Genomic DNA, 18,819 nt, shown 5'->3' with positions numbered 1-18,819 from the left:
GTTGCGCAGGGGGGGTGGTTCGAGACGGGGTGGTCTGGGTTTCATTGTCTCAGAGAAGGGCTTTACGGGTTTCTTCTCAGGTTTCCCCACCGTACCCATTGGTTTTGTGCTCTTCTCTGAGTCCCAAGGTAATGCTCTTGGTTGTGCCCTATAAAATGTGGTGGCCATTTCAACTGCTTGTTCAGGGCTTAAGTGTTTATGCTGTTTAAGCCACCTCTGAATAGGATATGGAAGGGCCTCTATAAATTGTTCCAAATAGATCATAGCCATGATCTCATCTTTTGTTTGGGACTGTAGTTTTAACCATTTGTCTGCTGCTGCTTTTAACTTGAAGTACAGTGCTTTGGGGTTGTCTGCCGGGGTGCCCCGCTCTTTTCTAAACTTTACCCTATATGCATCTGCGTCCATCCCCATATGGTCCAGGATCAGTTCTTTTATCTCTGTGTAGGGAGTGTTGCCATTAGGGTTAGCCACTTGGCAAGCGGCTTGTGCTTAGCCAGTGAGCAGGGGGGCTATAAAGAAAGGCCACTTGGCTTCGGGCCAACCTGACGCCCTTGCTGCCCTTTTGAAATTGAGGAAAAAGGCGCCGGGATCTTCTCCTGCCACATATTTCTATAGGGAGACGTTTGGGCCGGTACCGGCACGGATCTGCAGTTGTGTCGTTAATTCCCGACGATCATCAGCTACTTTTAGCATTTGGTCCGCATGGTTAGCTAGACTGTCCCTCAAAAGTTCCCGGTCTGCTTGGGCGGAGGTCATCTGTTTTTCTACCGTCCACTCCAGTTTCTCTTGCCCTCTTATTAACTGTTGGATCAGATTTTCCATGGTGAGGTGGATTTATAAATCCCACTTCTGACACCACGTGTGGAGTGGCGGAGAAGCAGACCCAGACACGGGAGTGTTGATAACGGAGTGGAGGCTTTATTAAGACAAACTTGTAAGTCTGGCTTATGCGGTATTGGTCCCGTTCTAAGTTTTGGAAGGTTAAACAAACAAAAGAGAAAAGAAACACGCTCAGTCTCTGGTTTCCGGCAAGGGATTATGGGAGATGTAGTCCGCTTTCCGCTTCTTTGTCCAACCCTGGGTCGATGTTCCCCCTTCTGTTGTTGGTTCGGGATGGTAGGCGTCTCAGCGTTGTAAGGGACCGGAAAGGAAAAACAACACACAAAAAGAAGGATAAGGAAGGGTTTCTCCCTCCTATGAGTGTCGCGGGTAACTCGGGGAGTGTAGGGATTAAGGAATCACCACCTTCACCAGTGTTCGCAAGCGCTTCTGGCTGCTCGTACAAGGAACTAGATGCGGTCTCTAGTGGTGCTCTCCCTTTCCTCCTCCACCCCTAGGTATGGCACTATTAAGTCCCACCCACCCAAGGCGTCCCCGTACCTTGTCCAGCCACGTCCCTCCTGGGCCGTGGCGGGCTTCTACGCGTTGCCAGCTGGGGCCTGGCTGCCCGTCTGTTCCTCCGGACTCCGCTCCCTGGGCCGATCCTTCCGTGTAGGACGACTCCTTCCCTGACAGCGCTGGTCCTGCGTCGTCCCACGGCGGAACAGAAAAGGTCTCCACGAGTGTCTCTTCTTCCTCCTTGACTCCACGAGACGGTCTTAACGAACGCCTCCCAGGTCCGGCGTCTTCCGTCTTGAAGGGGCGTATGTCATGTGACTCCGTCACGTGAGCGGCCCAGTCGAAAGATTTAAAGGGATAGCAGTCCTCGGGCTGAAACCACAGAAGGGGAGAAGAGGGAGTAAAAGGAGGTAAACAATGTTCCGTCGTAGAGTTCACTGACTGCACGTCCTCACAATGTGATAGGCGCGTAACATGATAACATCACTATACCAAGCATGGGCGGACGGTCCTTTGCTTACTTGGCTCCTTCACTATGGAATTCACTCCCACTTCTACTCCGCCATGAAACTATTTACCACAAGTTCCATAAAGCCCTAAAAACGTGGTGGCATATTAGCAAGGGCAATAGCGCCGCTTTAGCGGGACTGTTTCCCCCTAAAGCGGCAATATTTTTATCGCCCTATCAGCAGGATGTCGCTAACAGCAGTTAGCGACAGCTTTTAGGCGATAGCGACCGGTATGGGGCCCGCTTTGCATGTCAGCGATATTTATCGCTAATAACATGCAAAGTGGGCGTACTCAAACTGTAAGCAACTGAAAGCAGTCGCTAACACCGCTATCGCCTATTAGCAATGCAGGCTTAGCGATAAAAAAGTTGCGCTAAGCACTATTATCGCTAAAATCTAACGTCTGCTAATAGGATGACTTACCTGTGTATTCAATGGGAGGCGGATTGTCAGGTTAAGCCCCCATTGGCGTTAATGCGTGAATATCGCTGGATTTCTAGCAATATTCATGCATTTCGCCGCTAACGCTGGATATTTTAGCACAATGGAGAAAAATGTTGCTAATAGCATGTTTTCTCCGCTAACATATCCAGCGATAAAAAGAACACGCTAAGCGCTTTTTGCGATAAATATCTCTATTTCTTGCTAATATGCCCCGTTGTTATTTAAACACTAGAGTTTGCCCTTTCTCTTTCTAGCCCGGGTCCGTAGGCGCCAGGACACCTCCGGGTAGCGGTTGCACCATATAAATTTAACAATAATAATAATAATAATAATAATACCACAGTGCTGGGAACCTGGGAAATGGGTCTTCAGCTTGAGGGCATCTAACAGTCTGCATGTTATTTAGTGAATGTAATCATATAGTGTGTCTTTGCCAGTCAAAATGCTATACAGTATCAACTCAACTAGCATCTATAAGTAAGAATCTTACACAAATAATATTGTGTCACTAAGAATGGTTCAGTAATCATAGAATGTTCATAAGTACTGAGAGAAGTACTATAACACCAGTGTGATATCCCATTTAAAAGACTAGTGGGTAACACAAACGGGTGAGATGATGATCATATACATTGTCAATCAGTAGTGATCCAAATGAAACCTTGTAATTAAGGTATCATCGATGACTCAGGACCGTGAAATAATCACTGGTGGTTATTAAAAAAAGACCCAAATGCTTGGACACAATGACCTCATATAGTGACAAAAAGTATCTCTCAAATGAGAGACAGATCATTGCTATCGACAACTGTAAGTCAATCTATTAGTCGATCTAGGACAAGGGCATCCAGGGTATATCATCATTCAGCCCATCCAGGTCTGTGCGAATGAGTTGAACCCACCTTTGTTTCTAAGTAACAATGAGTTTGTCTGAGTAGTCTGATCACCCTTCAAATCAGGCTTATCCATATTCACCCATGTCAGTTCATTGTCGGTGTGACTCATGCTCAGAAAATGACCGGTCAGCTTGGTACTACTTTATCTGCATCGTAAATTGCTTCTGTGTTCATAAATGCAAATCTGAACTTTTCTAGTGGTCACAGCAATGTAATGTAGTGAACATGGACAAGGGTTCAAGTAGATGACACCTTCACTATAAATAGCTAGTTGTTGTGAGAGGGCACACAGAGCATGATCCATATGGATGGTGTTCAATTACTTTCAGACGATCCCAAAGTTCTGTTCATACAGTATTCTTAAACTTTCAGGGTTGTGTAGTACTAATAGGTCCTTCAAATTTGTGCTTAATTTGAAGGCAGATAGGGGTTTCATAAAGTTGCTTTTACCTGTGTTCGGAATATGGTAATGTTCCTTAATCAATCCGGTAATATTATTTGAATAACTCGCACAAGTACTGACGCATACTAGTCTATCCATAGAAGGTTTTGTATTGGATTCCAATAATGCTTTTCTATTGTTTTTTCTAGCACTTTTGTTAGCTTCTGCGAATGAAGTGTTTACGATAAGGGTTTTGTTGTAATTGCTTATGTAGTATTTCAGAATGTTTATTATAGGTTGTTTTTTCCGAGCAGTTCCTTCGTAAGTGGAAGAATTGTCCTATTGGCAGGTTATCTTTCAATGATTTGGGAAGATAGCTATCATAGCTTAATAAGGAGTTCTGTCTGTTGGATTTCTATAGACCTCAGTTTCCAAATAGCCATGCTTATTCGCAGGGCCGGCTTTAGTGCTGGTGGCACCCAGTGCGACAATGTTAGTTGGTGCCGCCCCAATGACCATATCCTCACTAGCACCCTTTAACAGTGAATAAGTCTCCATAACCACTCACTCTCAGATGCATTGAATTAGTCATATAGCGCCACTCATACCAGTAAAGGATGTCAGAGTGCTTTGCATCACACACACATTACACAGGATGTCAGAGCACTTTGCATCACACACACATTACACAGAGACAACAATCAAACATACATTTCTACCCAAATTAACCTTTTTTGCAGCATTAATTTACGCTCTAATGTATACTTTGCAGTGTGTATGCAGCTCCATGATGAAAGTTAATACCTCACTATTCTATATTAGGACTTTAACTTTTAAATTGCAAGTAAAAAAAGGATATCTCTTTTAAAAGCAGTAACCTGCTGACCTATTTACATTATATGCATTCTCTAATGTACATGGTACACGTTCTTTGTAGCAGGCATATTAACCCTTTTGCTGCGGCGGCAATTCCGCCGCAGCGCTAAGGGGGTGGGGCGGCCGCGCGGCGCTCCGACACTTATGACGGAACCGCTCCGTCATGGCCCTCGGGTGGGCTGTGCTCGTGACGGAGCGGTTCCATCATGGCCCCGCCCGTTCTTTATAACGTCAGCGCAGGCGCAAAATCAGCGCCACGCAGGCGCGGCGAGCGGGCCATGACGGAACCGCTCCGTCACCAGCACAGCCCACCCGAGGGCCATGACGGACCTGTTCCGTCATAAGCGTGGGAGGGGTTAACCCTCTACACTACCCTCACATAAGTCAAAACATCAACTGTACAAAACTCCAATCTCTCGCCAGGAAGAAAATTAATCATAGGAGTTAACTTGCCATTTTTGTGAGGCCTGGTAATTGCCGGAGGAAAGGAACACAGCAGCAGGTGCTTTTAAACATAATAAACTTCCAAACATGGCGCCACCAGGTAGCCAGCACCCAGTGTGGTGGCACCGGTCGCACCGCCCTAGAGCCAGCCCTGCTTATTAGAAATAAAGAGGTCTAGAAAAAGTAAATGTTCCCTATCAAATTGTCCTGTGAATCTTAGATGAGTAGCAAGATCATTTATTCACTGTAAAATATAAATCTGAAACACTGTATGTATCTTCCTCCCATATGACTAGAGTGCTTTCTATGTATCGCTTCCATGTTATAATGTGTGATTTATACGGGTTTGTGAATGAATAGATCTGACTCATCTCAAAGTGCTGCATGTATAAATTGGCCATGCTCTGGGCAAAAACGCTGCCCATGGAAGTCCCAGTTATTTGGAGATATAACTGATCTTTAAACTGATTTTTTTTTCAGTTAAAGCACTCTCTGCACAGGCCATAATGAAATGGAGGGGTGTCGTATCTGAGACAAGCTCTTTTTGGAGGAGCTGTTTAACCAACGTAAGTGCCTCCTGTTATGGTATGCATATATACAAGAATTTAACATCCAGGCATATGGAAAAATTGGTCTCCAAATGGAATCTAAAGTCTTGAAGATGATTTAATATTTCTTCAGTGTCTTAAAGGTTGGAAGGCATTTTCTGAACCAAAGGTTGATGCAAAAAAGAATCAACAACGTTTGGAAGTGGTTTTAGAATAGATCCAATTCCAGACACTATTGATCTTCCACGAGGAGGAGCAAATATTCTTATGGAGTTCAGTTTTGGTATAAAAGTATGGTGTATGTGACTTTTTTGTGTCGAGAAAATCTTTTTCATGTTTGGTGATCCAGGCCTATTGACCTTCCTCCGTTGTTAACTGTTGAATCTTCAATTATAATCTTTTTGTCAGGTGTTTGACCTGGCCCTTTCTGCAGCATCATCCCTAAACCTTATGCCTTTGCCATTCTGTTTCTTGAACCTGTATTTGTTGGCTTTTAGGACTCTGCACACTTTTCCATTGCTAACCCGTGCTAAAGTGCCTGTGTTCTCTCCTTAAAACATGGTAGCATTGGCCTATACCCAATTGCCTTATTTAATTTCCTGGTAAAGTGAAACTACATGTAGCTAGGGCCTGTAAATTAAATGCTAGTAGTGGGTCTTCAGCACTGATTGTGCCACCCACTTAAGTAGCCCAATAAGCATGTCTCAGGCCTGCCATTGCAGTCGGTGGCAGGGTTCAACAGATGATGGTCCAGTCCATCTCACCCAGGCAAGAGAGCAGAAGGTTACCACAGTACCACAGTCCTTCAGCTCAGCAGTGGAGACGCGTGGCAGTCATTTTGACTGCACAGCAGTCCTTCTTCCTGGCAGAGTATGCAAAGGTCTAAAGGTGTTTCAAGAGTTGGTGTCTGGGTTTCAATGTTTAAACCTGGGCCTTCCTTTGAAGTGGGAGAAGCTTCTAAAGGTTTCCCTTTGAAGTCCCCAGGAATCCTGCCTTCCCTGTATTGGTTCCAGACTAACTGCAGGTGGTATGCAGCCTTTTGTGTGGAGGGAGTGCACAGCTGATTCAAGTGTAAGTAGGGCTGTGCCAAGCTCTGTCGTATCATCCTGCCAGTGATGGCCCATCTAGGCACACCTAAGCTCTCTATTATGTGTTTGCTGTCTAGGAGGTATATACAAAGCCCAACTGCCAACTACAATCAGTCATGCCACACAGAGACAGGGTGCAAGTACTAACAACTAATGGCTGGAAAATGCCAACTTTCTAAAAGTGCAAAAAGAATAATTGATGGACCTAATGTTGAAAAATGCCAAACACTCACCCCAGTACAGAGATCTGTGCGTAAATCCTTCATTTATTTGCTCACAACACCACCTCAGTTTGGACCTAGCCATATGGAGTCCTTCCTGGACCGGAAACAAGCATACTAGGGCCAGTTTCGTGGTTTTGCCCATCACCAGCCAGAATAGCTTGAATCCAGTGGCATGGCGTGAAGAGGACCCACATCTGGGAATCCACGTCCCACTTGGGGTGCCAAATGCAAAAAGAACAAAGGTTGGACGGAATACTGAACAATGTCAAACACTCACCCACAGTACAGTGATCTGAGCCTAAATCCATCGTATATTTCTCACCACACGACCCCAGTTGGACCTAGCCATATGCAAATCAGTAATGACCCTGCTCCCAATGGGAACAGTCCAACCCGAACTGCCAAGCCAAATCCTCCCTGCAATGGAAACAAGCATCCTAGGACTGTGTCACGATGACGTGGTCCCTGTCATGGGCGGCCGCGAGGTTTCTGTTAACCTTTGTCACTTTCCGCCCCGTTCGCTGGACCCCTTGGACGTTTCCTGGATGTCCTCGGCTCTGCCATTCCCGACCCCGTCACTGGACCTGCCTTCCTTGACGTCAGGGGGGAGTTCCCTGATGGTCAGCCAATCAGGAAGGAGATCGTCATTGGACCTCAACCAATCGTGGACTCTAGGGGCGTTTAAGGAAGCCCCGTTCACACACACCGGCGCGCAATCTCCAGGGGAGCAGCCTAGCCGCGAGGAGGAGAACGCCAAGGAGGAAGAAGACGGAAGGGACCTCACGCCACTACAGGGGTTGCCGGAGCCGAGACTCGACAAGCCAGGAGGCCAACGATCCCACGAGCCGCCCTGCCACACTTCCAAGGGAGAAGTGTGGCTGCACAAGGTACGGGGGCGCTCTCAAGGGCTATTCAGTTCTCGGGGTGGGACGGGGTAGGAGGGCGCTCACGGGCAGGATCACGTTCCCTATGTCACTTTAGGTAACGACTAGGTGTACGAAAGGTGGTGGAACCCTGGTGACCCCTCACTCCCTTACCCCCTCCCACGTCTTAACCCCAGACCATCCAGTAACCCGGCTGTCTTGTCTCTGTCTTTTCCGAGTCACGCCAGACCTCCGACCCGAGAAGAGCCCGAGGGGGAGCCGAGACGAGTATCGAGGGAGAGGAGCCCACGCCAGGAAGGAAACCGCACCTAGCGGGTTGTGTCGAACTTTGTGCATCTCTGCTCTATCGTTATTGAATGGGACCTACCTGTTAAATAAAAGACGGATAATCAAGTAACCCCAAGTCGTGGTGTCCGTCCTTCCCCAGTCAGACTCTGACAAGTGGCGAGCCAGATAGGAGCTACGGGAACCACGCCATCCGATAAAGAATGGAAAATATACTGACCCAAATGGAGGCAGACCGGGCTGCATTTTCCCAAGCCATCCAAAGTCAGTCGGACAATATACTGAAACTCGCTGAAGGACAAACCCAACTAATGACTGTTCTGGGTCAAGGAAGGGCTACAGCCCCGCCCCCAGGCACGGTAGTACCGCTGCAAACATTCACTCCCGGAGAGGACCCCCTTGCTTTCTTTCTCAATTTCGAGAGGGCTGCGAGAGCTAGTTCGTGGCCTGGGGATAGATGGCCCTTTTACCTAGCACCGCTGTTGATTGGGGAAGCTCAGGCAGCTTACCAAATGGTAAATCGAGATGGCACCACAGCATACGCAGTGGTAAAACAATACATCCTCGACAGGCTAGGGGTGGATGAAGAAACTCATCGCCTGCGTTTCCGCCAAGAAAGAGGGACTCCCGGGGATCTACCTAAAACTCTGTTTTTTAAGTTGAAGGAAGCTGCTGATCTATGGCTAAAACCCCAGGAAGGTAACGTCGATGCCATCATGAACAAAGTGTATCTGGAACAGTTTATCGAAGCCCTTCCGTACAGCACTCAAAGGTGGCTCAAACAACATGCGGGGTTGACGCTAGAGCACGCCATAGAAATGGCCACTTGCTATGCCCGGGCTCAAGGCAAGCCGTTCATGAGGGAACCTGACAAACCAAACAAAGTTACAGTACCCCTTAAACCTGAAAAGAAATTTCAAAAACCCGTACCAGAACCACCACCAAAGATACGGTTCCAAAGACCTGAAGTGCCCAACACCGGCCCTCAATGTTTCGAATGCGGGGAATGGGGTCATATAGCCCGGTACTGTCGAAAAAAAAAGGAAAAAGAAGACGAACCCATGGATGTGAGCTATGCACCCAGGTCCATATTATACGCCCAAGAAACAGAAACCACTTTCTATGTAAGGGTCTCTCTTAACGGTGTCTCTATAAGAGCGTTGTTGGATTCCGGATGTAAACACTCCGTGATAAGAGAAGAGCTTGTGGATCCCTCTTCTCTCGTCCCGGGGAAACAGGTCCACATTAGGTGTGTCCATGGGGACGTTAAGGGATACCCTGTAGCCAGAGTCACGCTATACACCCCCTCAGGGAAAGGCATGGATGTCACTGTAGGGGTTATGTCCACATTACCAGAACCCATTATCATAGGAACCGATAACCCCTCCTTTAATGCATTGTTGTTGGATACCCTCCAAAACCTATCCCTCCCCCATGACTCCATGTTGGCTTCAGAACCGTGGGCCAGGGATACACACTTTAGAACCGCTCAGTTAAATGACGCAAGTCTCACGAATGCATGGCAGGTCGCACGAGACGGACAAGACCCATCCACCAAAAGTTACCCAACTTTTATAGAAAAAAATGGCCTCTTGTATAGACTCGCGAAAGCTGACGCAGAGCCCCAACTGTTGGTCCCGAACGACTTTCGTGACCAGATATTGTTTTTCGGGCATGCCCATCTTTTGGCAGGTCACTCAGGGGCAGAAAAAACAGGACAGTCCATTCTGCGACATTTTTTTTGGCCGGGGATTTACGCTCAAGTCCAGAAGTACTGTCAGGAGTGTAGAATATGTCAAAAACGGAATCCCTACACTCCTCCCCCGGTCCCTTTGGTACCTATGCCCATTATAGGAGTTCCCTTTGACCGCGTTGGGATGGACCTGATCGGCCCGTTGCCTAAGTCGTCCAGAGGTCATCAGTACGCCCTTGTATTGGTTGACTATGCTACACGATATCCAGAGGCTTTTCCTCTTAAGGCCGCTACTTCGGCAGCCATAGCCCAGAGGCTAGTTGAGGTGTTCTCCCGTATGGGTTTTCCACGGGAGATTGTTACCGACCAGGGTACCCCTTTTGTTTCCCGTTTGATGCAACAGGTATGTGTGCAGTTAAACATTAACCACATCAAAGCATCTGTGTATCACCCCCAGACAGATGGTTTGGTAGAGCGCTACAACGGCTCCCTGAAGCTAACACTAAAGAAACTCCTGTCTGGAGACGGGAAGAACTGGGACCAGTTACTCCCCCTTGCCCTCTTTGTGCTACGTAGTCAAAAGCAGTCCAGCTTAGGGACATCTCCCTTTGAACTACTGTTCGGGAGACCTCCAAGGACCTTGTTAGAAATAACAAGAGACAGTTGGGAGGCCGAGGGAGCACAGGAAGCAGAGGCCTTATTGGATTATACACGTCAGCTACAGTCCAGATTACACAAACTCAGAACACTTGCCCACGATCATTTGGCCATAGCCCAAGCCAAACAGAAAACCTTCTATGATCGTGGTAAGAAGTGGAGAGAACTGGATGTCGGGGATTGGGTTCTGATTTTATTGCCTACCTCGACACATAAAATGAAAAAGGAATGGCAGGGCCCCTTTAAAATCATTAGGAAAATAGGGCGCACTACCTATCTGGTACAGCTGGGAAGAGGGAAATCTCAAATGTATCACATTAATCTTCTCAAAAAGTGGCTAGGTAAACCTCCCCAAACGATCAATGTGGTTTCACCAGTAACAGAGACAAACCATACTGTCGGGGATACTCCTATAAACCAGGATCTATCTCCCAAACAACAAGAAGAAATTAGGTCTCTTCTTTTGTCACATTCGGAAGTGTTCTCTGACCAGCCTGGGCGCACGCATTTGGCAGAACACTTCATCCCCACCCTACCTGACGTAGTGGTGAAACAGAAGCCTTATCGGATCCCAGAGGCAAGACGTCAGGCCTTTGAGACAGAGGTACAAAATATGTTAAAGGCCGGGATCATAGTACCTTCCCACAGCAACTGGTGCTCCCCGGTGGTTTTGGTGCCAAAACCTGATGGCAGCGTTTGGTTTTGCATCGACTTTAGGGCCGTTAACAGGGTGTCCAAACAGGATGCCTATCCCTTACCTAGAGTTGATGAACTCCTGGAACGCCTTGGTGAGGCCCGTTACATTACCACCATCGACCTCACCAAGGGATATTGGCAGATACCCCTTGCAATGAAGGACAGGGAAAAAACAGCCTTCTCGACCCCCTCTGGGCATTTCCACTTCACGGTACTACCCTTTGGGTTGCACGGGGCACCTGCAACGTTTCAGAGAGTCATGGATACCCTACTGGCACCTCACTTACCATATGCATCGGCTTATCTAGATGATATAGTCGTGTTCAGTAAGACCTGGGACGACCACCTGGTACATCTGGGACACATATTGTCAAGTCTGAAAGAAGCCGATTTGCACATCAATGCTAAAAAATCTCGAATGGCTTTTCATCAAGTCAGATATCTGGGTTATCTTCTAGGGGATGGTAAGATTAAACCTCAGATAGAGAAACTCGAGGCTATCAAGGCCTTGCCATATCCGTCCACAAAAAAAGAGCTCCGGGCTTTCTTGGGGTTGGTGGGGTATTACCGCCGGTTTATCCCTCAGTTTGCTAATCTAGCGGGTCCTCTCACTGACCTCCTTGGTAAAGCTGTTAAGTCCTCCTCTTTACCGACCCCTTCTGTCACGCACGACTCGGCTTTCCGGGCTTTGAAAGACGCCCTGACCTCTTCCACTGTCCTCGTTTCCCCTGATTTCCTTAAGCCTTTCATTTTGCAGACGGATGCATCTGGGGTTGGCATTGGGGCTGTCCTTTCCCAGGTAGACGAACATGGTGATGAGAGGCCTGTGCTCTTTATCAGCCGGAAACTGTTTCCTAGGGAGCAGGCTTATTCGACGATTGAAAAGGAGTGCCTGGCTGTTCGGTGGGGGGTGGAAAAGCTGAGGTACTACCTCGAGGGACGCCCCTTTGTGTTGTATACCGATCATGCCCCCTTGACCTGGCTTCAACGTAACCGGGGGAACAATGACCGAATCCTGCGATGGTTCCTGGCGTTGCAGCCTTTTCAAATTGACGTCAGGCATCGGAAGGGTTCTCTGCAGGGGAATGTTGACTTTCTCTCCCGTTTTCCTCTTTCCCCCGATCGGGTCAATCCTGGGGGTGGGATGTGTCACGATGACGTGGTCCCTGTCATGGGCGGCCGCGAGGTTTCTGTTAACCTTTGTCACTTTCCGCCCCGTTCGCAGGACCCCTTGGACGTTTCCTGGATGTCCTCGGCTCTGCCATTCCCGACCCCGTCACTGGACCTGCCTTCCTTGACGTCAGGGGGGAGTTCCCCCCTGATGGTCAGCCAATCAGGAAGGAGATCGTCATTGGACCTCAACCAATCGTGGACTCTAGGGGCGTTTAAGGAAGCCCCGTTCACACACACCGGCGCGCAATCTCCAGGGGAGCAGTCTAGCCGCGAGGAGGAGAACGCCAAGGAGGAAGAAGACGGAAGGGACCTCACGCCACTACAGGGGTTGCCGGAGCCGAGACTCGACAAGCCAGGAGGCCAACGATCCCACGAGCCGCCCTGCCACACTTCCAAGGGAGAAGTGTGGCTGCACAAGGTACGGGGGCGCTTTCAAGGGCTATTCAGTTCTCGGGGTGGGACGGGGTAGGAGGGCGCTCACGGGCAGGATCACGTTCCCTATGTCACTTTAGGTAACGACTAGGTGTACGAAAGGTGGTGGAACCCTGGTGACCCCTCACTCCCTTACCCCCTCCCACGTCTTAACCCCAGACCATCCAGTAACCCGGCTGTCTTGTCTCTGTCTTTTCCGAGTCACACCAGACCTCCGACCCGAGAAGAGCCCGAGGGGGAGCCGAGACGAGTATCGAGGGAGAGGAGCCCACGGCAGGAAGGAAACCGGACCTAGCGGGTTGTGTCGAACTTTGTGCATCTCTGCTCTATCGTTATTGAGTGGGACCTACCTGTTAAATAAAAGACGGATAATCAAGTAACCCCAAGTCGTGGTGTCCGTCCTTCCCCAGTCAGACTCTGACAGACTGGTTTCAAGGCATCACTGTTCATCAGCCAGAATAGCTTGAATCCAGTGGCATGGCAAGCGGGGGACCCACGTCTGGGCATCCATGTCCCACTTGGGGTGACAAATGCAAACAGAACAATTAAAACGTGTTTTTTTCAAAATTGTAATTGAAAATCCCGCTAGGAATTTTAATTAGAATTTCATAGATGCCAAACATGGAATGCTTATTTGTCCTGAATCAAAAGTTGGTACTTGTTGAATGTAATAATGCAACCCAAGGTTATCCTATGGGACAGGTAGGCCATACAGTTGTGACAAATAAATGTATGAGTTTTTCACTATAAGGAATTGTAAAACTTAAAAGTGCATGTCCAAACTTTTATTTAAAAGTGTTGTATGATGGAACCCCGCATGCTTCTACCCTGCATGCCTTTACAGCGCAGTCACTAGCCTGACTGTGACGTTATCACGTGTTACTTTACCACGCAAATCATTACAGCGACTTGCTTTAGGAATAGTATAAATTCTTATTTCAACTTCAGTCTACACAACAGTAAGGAAGGTGTTGGACTTAAAAATCCAACACCAGTCCAACAATATGCCCACTAAAGCTAGTTGTTTATTTTTCACAACAAGATTTTATTGTTGACAGCCAAATTAGCCCTCGTAAATCCAGTATTACCAATATTGGAATACACATAGTAGTGATATGGATGTATGACATTACAACGCATGCTTTTACCACGCATGCTTTTACATCGCAGTTTTTACAACGCATACCATTACAACGCATAGCGCTTTGGGGTGCTGGATAGTGAATAGTTTAATTTACTATTCCAACTCCAGTCCCCGTGGATAGTAGGGAAGGTGTTGGATAGTAAATTAAATCTATTCCCTATCCTAGAGCGCCCCCCAGCGCAATGCTTTGTAATGGTTTGCGTTGTAAAAGTTGCGATGTAAAAGCACTGCGTGGTAAAAGTTGCGTTGTAAAGGATGTTTCCCTAGTAATATTGATGTAAACATTTACAATATCACGATAAAACTGTTTAGGACTTAAGAATATCTGAGCAAGAACCCAAACAATAAACAACAGTCCCATATTCCCAGTATACAGTCTAAAACATGTACAGCCTGATTCATGTACATGCCGTTTTGCGTGTCCCTAGTAGCGAATCATAGCGATTCGCTATTGAGGACACGCAAAACGGCATTCATGTAGGAATTGCTACTTAAATAACGATTCCTACATGTTCTTTATTTGCGAGTAGCAATTTGCTACTCGCAAATACTCCCCATTCATTCCTATGGGCCAAGAGGCCCATAGGAATGAATGGGGATTTGCGAGTAGCAATTTGCTACTCGCAACTAAGATAGCGATTTTAAGGGTGCCAGGGGTGTCCAAAGGACGCCCTGTAGCACCCCTAAAATGCACTTTTGGACAGGTGTTGCGCACACACATGTCCAAAGGACATGTGTGTGTGCTACATGCAACTTTGAAAAATGCTTTTAAAAGCATTTTTCTGAGTTTTTGCTATTTACCGACAGGTCTGACCTGTCGGTAAATAGCGGCCCCAAAAGTCCAAAATCGCTATTTTGTTTTGTGTCATGAATAGCATTTGAGGAATCTCTATTAGAGATTCCTTAAATGCCATTCCACGCAAATATGCGAATTCTTACATAGCGATTTTTGCATTTGGTATCATGAATACCAAATGCAAAAATCGCACACGCAAAGGGCCAGATTCTCAGAATCTGGCCCTTTGCGAGTGCAATTTACCTACATGAATCAGGCTGGTAGTTCCCAGCCACCCGAGTCAAGTGATTGCATAATTATAGTCCAATCTGCCTCTCATCATCCTGTCATCACACTATTTTCCCAATAGTTGAGAACGGAAAGCGGAAACCAGACAACCCTTAACAGGAAGCCAGGCAACAGGCAGCGGTCAGCCGATTCAGGCAGCCACCGGCTAAAGTGGTTGCAGCGTGCTCTGCTCTAGTCCCCCAAGCCCCCTGAGCTTCAACACCTCAAGGCACTTCAGACCCCGTAACCTTAGGAACGAGGTCGGCTCCGGACCGGATCAGAAACGGAATCGGAGGTCTGTGTGTTGCCGCAGAATCGGCGGGGATTAGCAGCACCAGACCGGCGGAGGTGGCTGCCAAGGCTAAGGCAGGCCGGTTGCAGAGGCCAGCGCCAACACAGGCTCCAAGGTCACGGAGCTCGGAAGGATCACGCTGCTCCCTTACTCCCCCAGCTGATCAAAGTCCTCCAGGTTCTGGGAGTGCGATGAGCCAGGTGAGACTGTGATAGCTGGGGAAAAGCTGGGGAAAAACCAAAAGGCTGTGAGGCAGGCAGGGAGGAGGGAAGGATGCAAAATGGGAGCAGAGTTGAGCCAGTACCCTGTTTCCTCTGTCCCCACATCCTCCTCTCCCCTTCACTAACAGTGAATACCCTGCACCATAATTTATTCAACACTATTTTTTTTTTTAAACATTTTATTGGATTTTCAAAGAGCATAATCACCACAGTCGATAAAACCCCCCTCCCCCCAAATGAACAAGCACAGAGTTACAAAGTAGCATTACGATACACCAGTCCCTCCACAGTACTAGACACAGCCATTTAGCCAACAACCCGGAATTAGGCAGGCGGCAAATATCCCTTATCCAAAAGAGGATAATAGAGAGAAGAAGAGAGAAGAGAAATGATATAGAAAGAATAAGTGAAGGAGCAGTTGCATTCAATCATGCAAGGAACATTTTATCTACGCCCCACACCCTTCCCCACACCCTATGTCCTGTCCTACCCCTTCCTAGCCCGCTATCAGCTGCCAGTGACTTTAAGAGAGTTATAATCATCCCTTCATGTCCAGAGGATAATCAATGCCTGTCTCCCTAGTCAGGCCAGCGGTGCCAACCCGTCGAAGTGGCTCCGCCAGGACCACCCCAGTGCGGCAGCCAGCCCGGGCCTTCCGCCCTATTGTCAGGCTCCCCTTGCAGTGTCTAGTGGACTTATGTGGGCCCAACAGTCTCCGCCCCACCATCTCCAGAGTCCACCGAGTTATCGGCAATACCCCTGCTACTGATGTATGTCCGGTACAGACCCCAAAATGTCTTCAGGTGACTCGAGGGGGGAAGCAGCTCGCTGTAGTGTTCGGATTGTGTACAGTAATAAAGCATGTTGTGCGCCCATCGTTTGGGTGTGGACACCGGCCCTCTCATCCAGCATAAAGCCACCACCCGCTTGCCCATGAGCATCCCCATATCCACCAGTCTGCGCGCTGCAACTGCCAGCCCCCTGGAGTGTCCCAAGAGTGCTAGCGCGGGATCCGGGGAAAGGTCCATCTCAACAATCTCGGTGAAAATGTTTTCCCAGTACTCCCAAACCCTCGGGCACAGCCAAGCTAAATGTAGGAAACCTGCCTCCGGCGCATGGCACCTTTCACACTCAGCCGATTGACGGAGACCATATCTGTGAAGTCTCTCTGGAGTGTAGTACACTCTATTGAGGAATTTGAAGTCCACCAATCTGTGCTTACCGTTTAAAGATATTCGCCACTGGTATTGCCACAACAATAGCGCCACATGCAGTCGTCTATTGTAACTTGTAGGTCCCGTTGCCAGGCCAGCCTAGCCTTCGTGAATTGCTGCTCTCTATGCGATATAGCAATTTTGTATAAGTTGGTCACCAGTTTACGAGGAGTCTCAGTTTTAATTAAGTAGGAAAGTTCGGGGACGTCCGGTTGTTCCGCCAGATCGTCACCCAGATGCTCTAGAAGGGCCCTGCGCACTCTGTGGAACTGAAAGTGGAGCAGCAGTGAGGCCGCCCCCCCGCTCCCCTCCACCTGTTCCCAGGACGTGGCAACCTCCTCCTGGAATAAGTCCCCCGCGTACCGAATGTTAAGCTTGTGCATGGCTTGTATCACACCCTTATCCCCTAGGGGGGATAGCCATTGGGCCCACTCCACTGGTATAGCCGGCGAATACAGCAGCGCCCCTCCCTGCAATTGTAGGAGGTTGTGCCATGCATGATTCGTCGCCGTGAAAGAGTCCAAAATCCCCGTCCTGCGGTCCGTCAGTGCGAACACCGTCGCCGGGAGCGGGAGTGGGTCAGCGAACACCTTTTCCATCTGAACATGAGGAATATGTGCATCCCCGTGCACCCAGGTGTGCATATGTGATGCCTGGGCCACTCTGTAGTATAGCTCCAGGTCGGGGGCACCGAGGCTGCCCATACTGCACGGCAGAGTGAGGAGCGCCCACTTCGCCCTAGGCTGCTTACCCGCCCAAGCGAGTTTGGTCAGGAGCTGCACCAGTTTCTGGAAGAAGATTTTAGGCAGGGCGATCGGGATGGTAGCGAATAGGAACTATAGCCTGGGCAGCACCACCATTTTCATTATGGAGATACGACCCATGAGGGAAAGCAGGAGCCTGATCCAGGCCTCCACATCGTCCTCGAGCTTACTAAAAGCAATCCCGTAATTTTCATTGAATAGTACCTCTGCATCAGTGTGAAGCCGTACGCCCAAATATCTGATCGATTCCGAGGTCCACTGTAGCGGGTACTCCATTTCAAATGGGAGAGTTACCGAGGTGAGAGGGAAAGCTAGAGATTTCGTCCAGTTTAGTTCCAAACTGGAGAGGGTTCCGAAGTGTACCACCTCCCTGAGCATCGAAGATGATTTGTTTTCTGGGTCGGGGATATATAACAGGGTGTCGTCCGCGTACATCAAGACCACAATCCTGTATGCGGGAAAGCCAATGCCCTCATTGCCGTGGTACCCGCGCAGTGCGTACGCCAACGGTTCCGCCACAAGTGCATACAGCAGGGGGGACAACGGGCAACCCTGTCTAGTCCCCCTGCCAATTGGGAAGGAGTCCGTAACCAGGTTGCCTAGTCGCAGTCTGGCCCTAGGTTTGTGATAAAGAGAGCCTATCATTTGGAGGAACGGCAGACCCAGCCCCATCCTCTGCAGCACGTGTCGCATAAAAGGCCACTCCACCGAGTCGAAGGCCTTTTCCATGTCGAGAAACACCGCTATGGCCTTCGTGTCTGGCCTTACATGCTACATAGTGCCAAGGACCGTGCGAATATTATACATTAGATTTCGACTTGGGATGAAACCCGGCTGTTCCGGCGCGACAACCAAAGGGGCTAGGAGCGCCAGGCGGTTCGCCAGCACTTTGGCAAAGATTTTTGTGTCGACATTCAGCAGGGAGAGGGGTCTGTATGAGCCACACTCATCATGTGCCTTACCGGGCTTTAGGATGGTTACTAAGAGCGCTTCTCTCATGGAGTGTGGCATGCTCCCTTCCACGCAAATGTCATCGAGCAGCGTCAAAAGGTGCGGCAGCAATTTGTCCTGAAAGGCTTTGTAAAATCCCACCGTGAGCCCATCTGCCCCGGGGGCGCTGCCCGACCGCATTCCGGCAAGAGCCTCAACTATTTTGTCTTTTTCTATTGGTAGCATCAACAATTCCCTGTGAGTATTGATGAGTGTTGTATCCTGCTTATTGTACATTTCTATCTATGCCTCTATGAAGCCCCTTGCCTTTCTAGTAGAATGTCTAGGTACTGTGATGCACTACGGAATGTTGGGTGCTGGTTGAGAAAAGCCACAGTTATTATGGGGCTGATCAGCATGCTGGCTGCTCCTGGTGGGGCTCATCTATTGGACTAATGGCTACAATAATAAATACCTCTTAAAATATATCTACCAGCTTTGAGTTCATTACTACATTTTTATGGCGACGAGGATGGGATGGGTTTTGCTGCTATGTGTACAACCACCATCAGACGGATGAACTCCCTTTGGTGCTTCATTAATGTATCAGCTCTTCATA

Source organism: Lissotriton helveticus, chromosome 1_1, assembly GCF_964261635.1.
Source record: "Lissotriton helveticus chromosome 1_1, aLisHel1.1, whole genome shotgun sequence".
In the NCBI taxonomy this organism is placed as follows: domain Eukaryota; kingdom Metazoa; phylum Chordata; class Amphibia; order Caudata; family Salamandridae; genus Lissotriton; species Lissotriton helveticus.
This window is presented reverse-complemented; position numbering follows the sequence as displayed.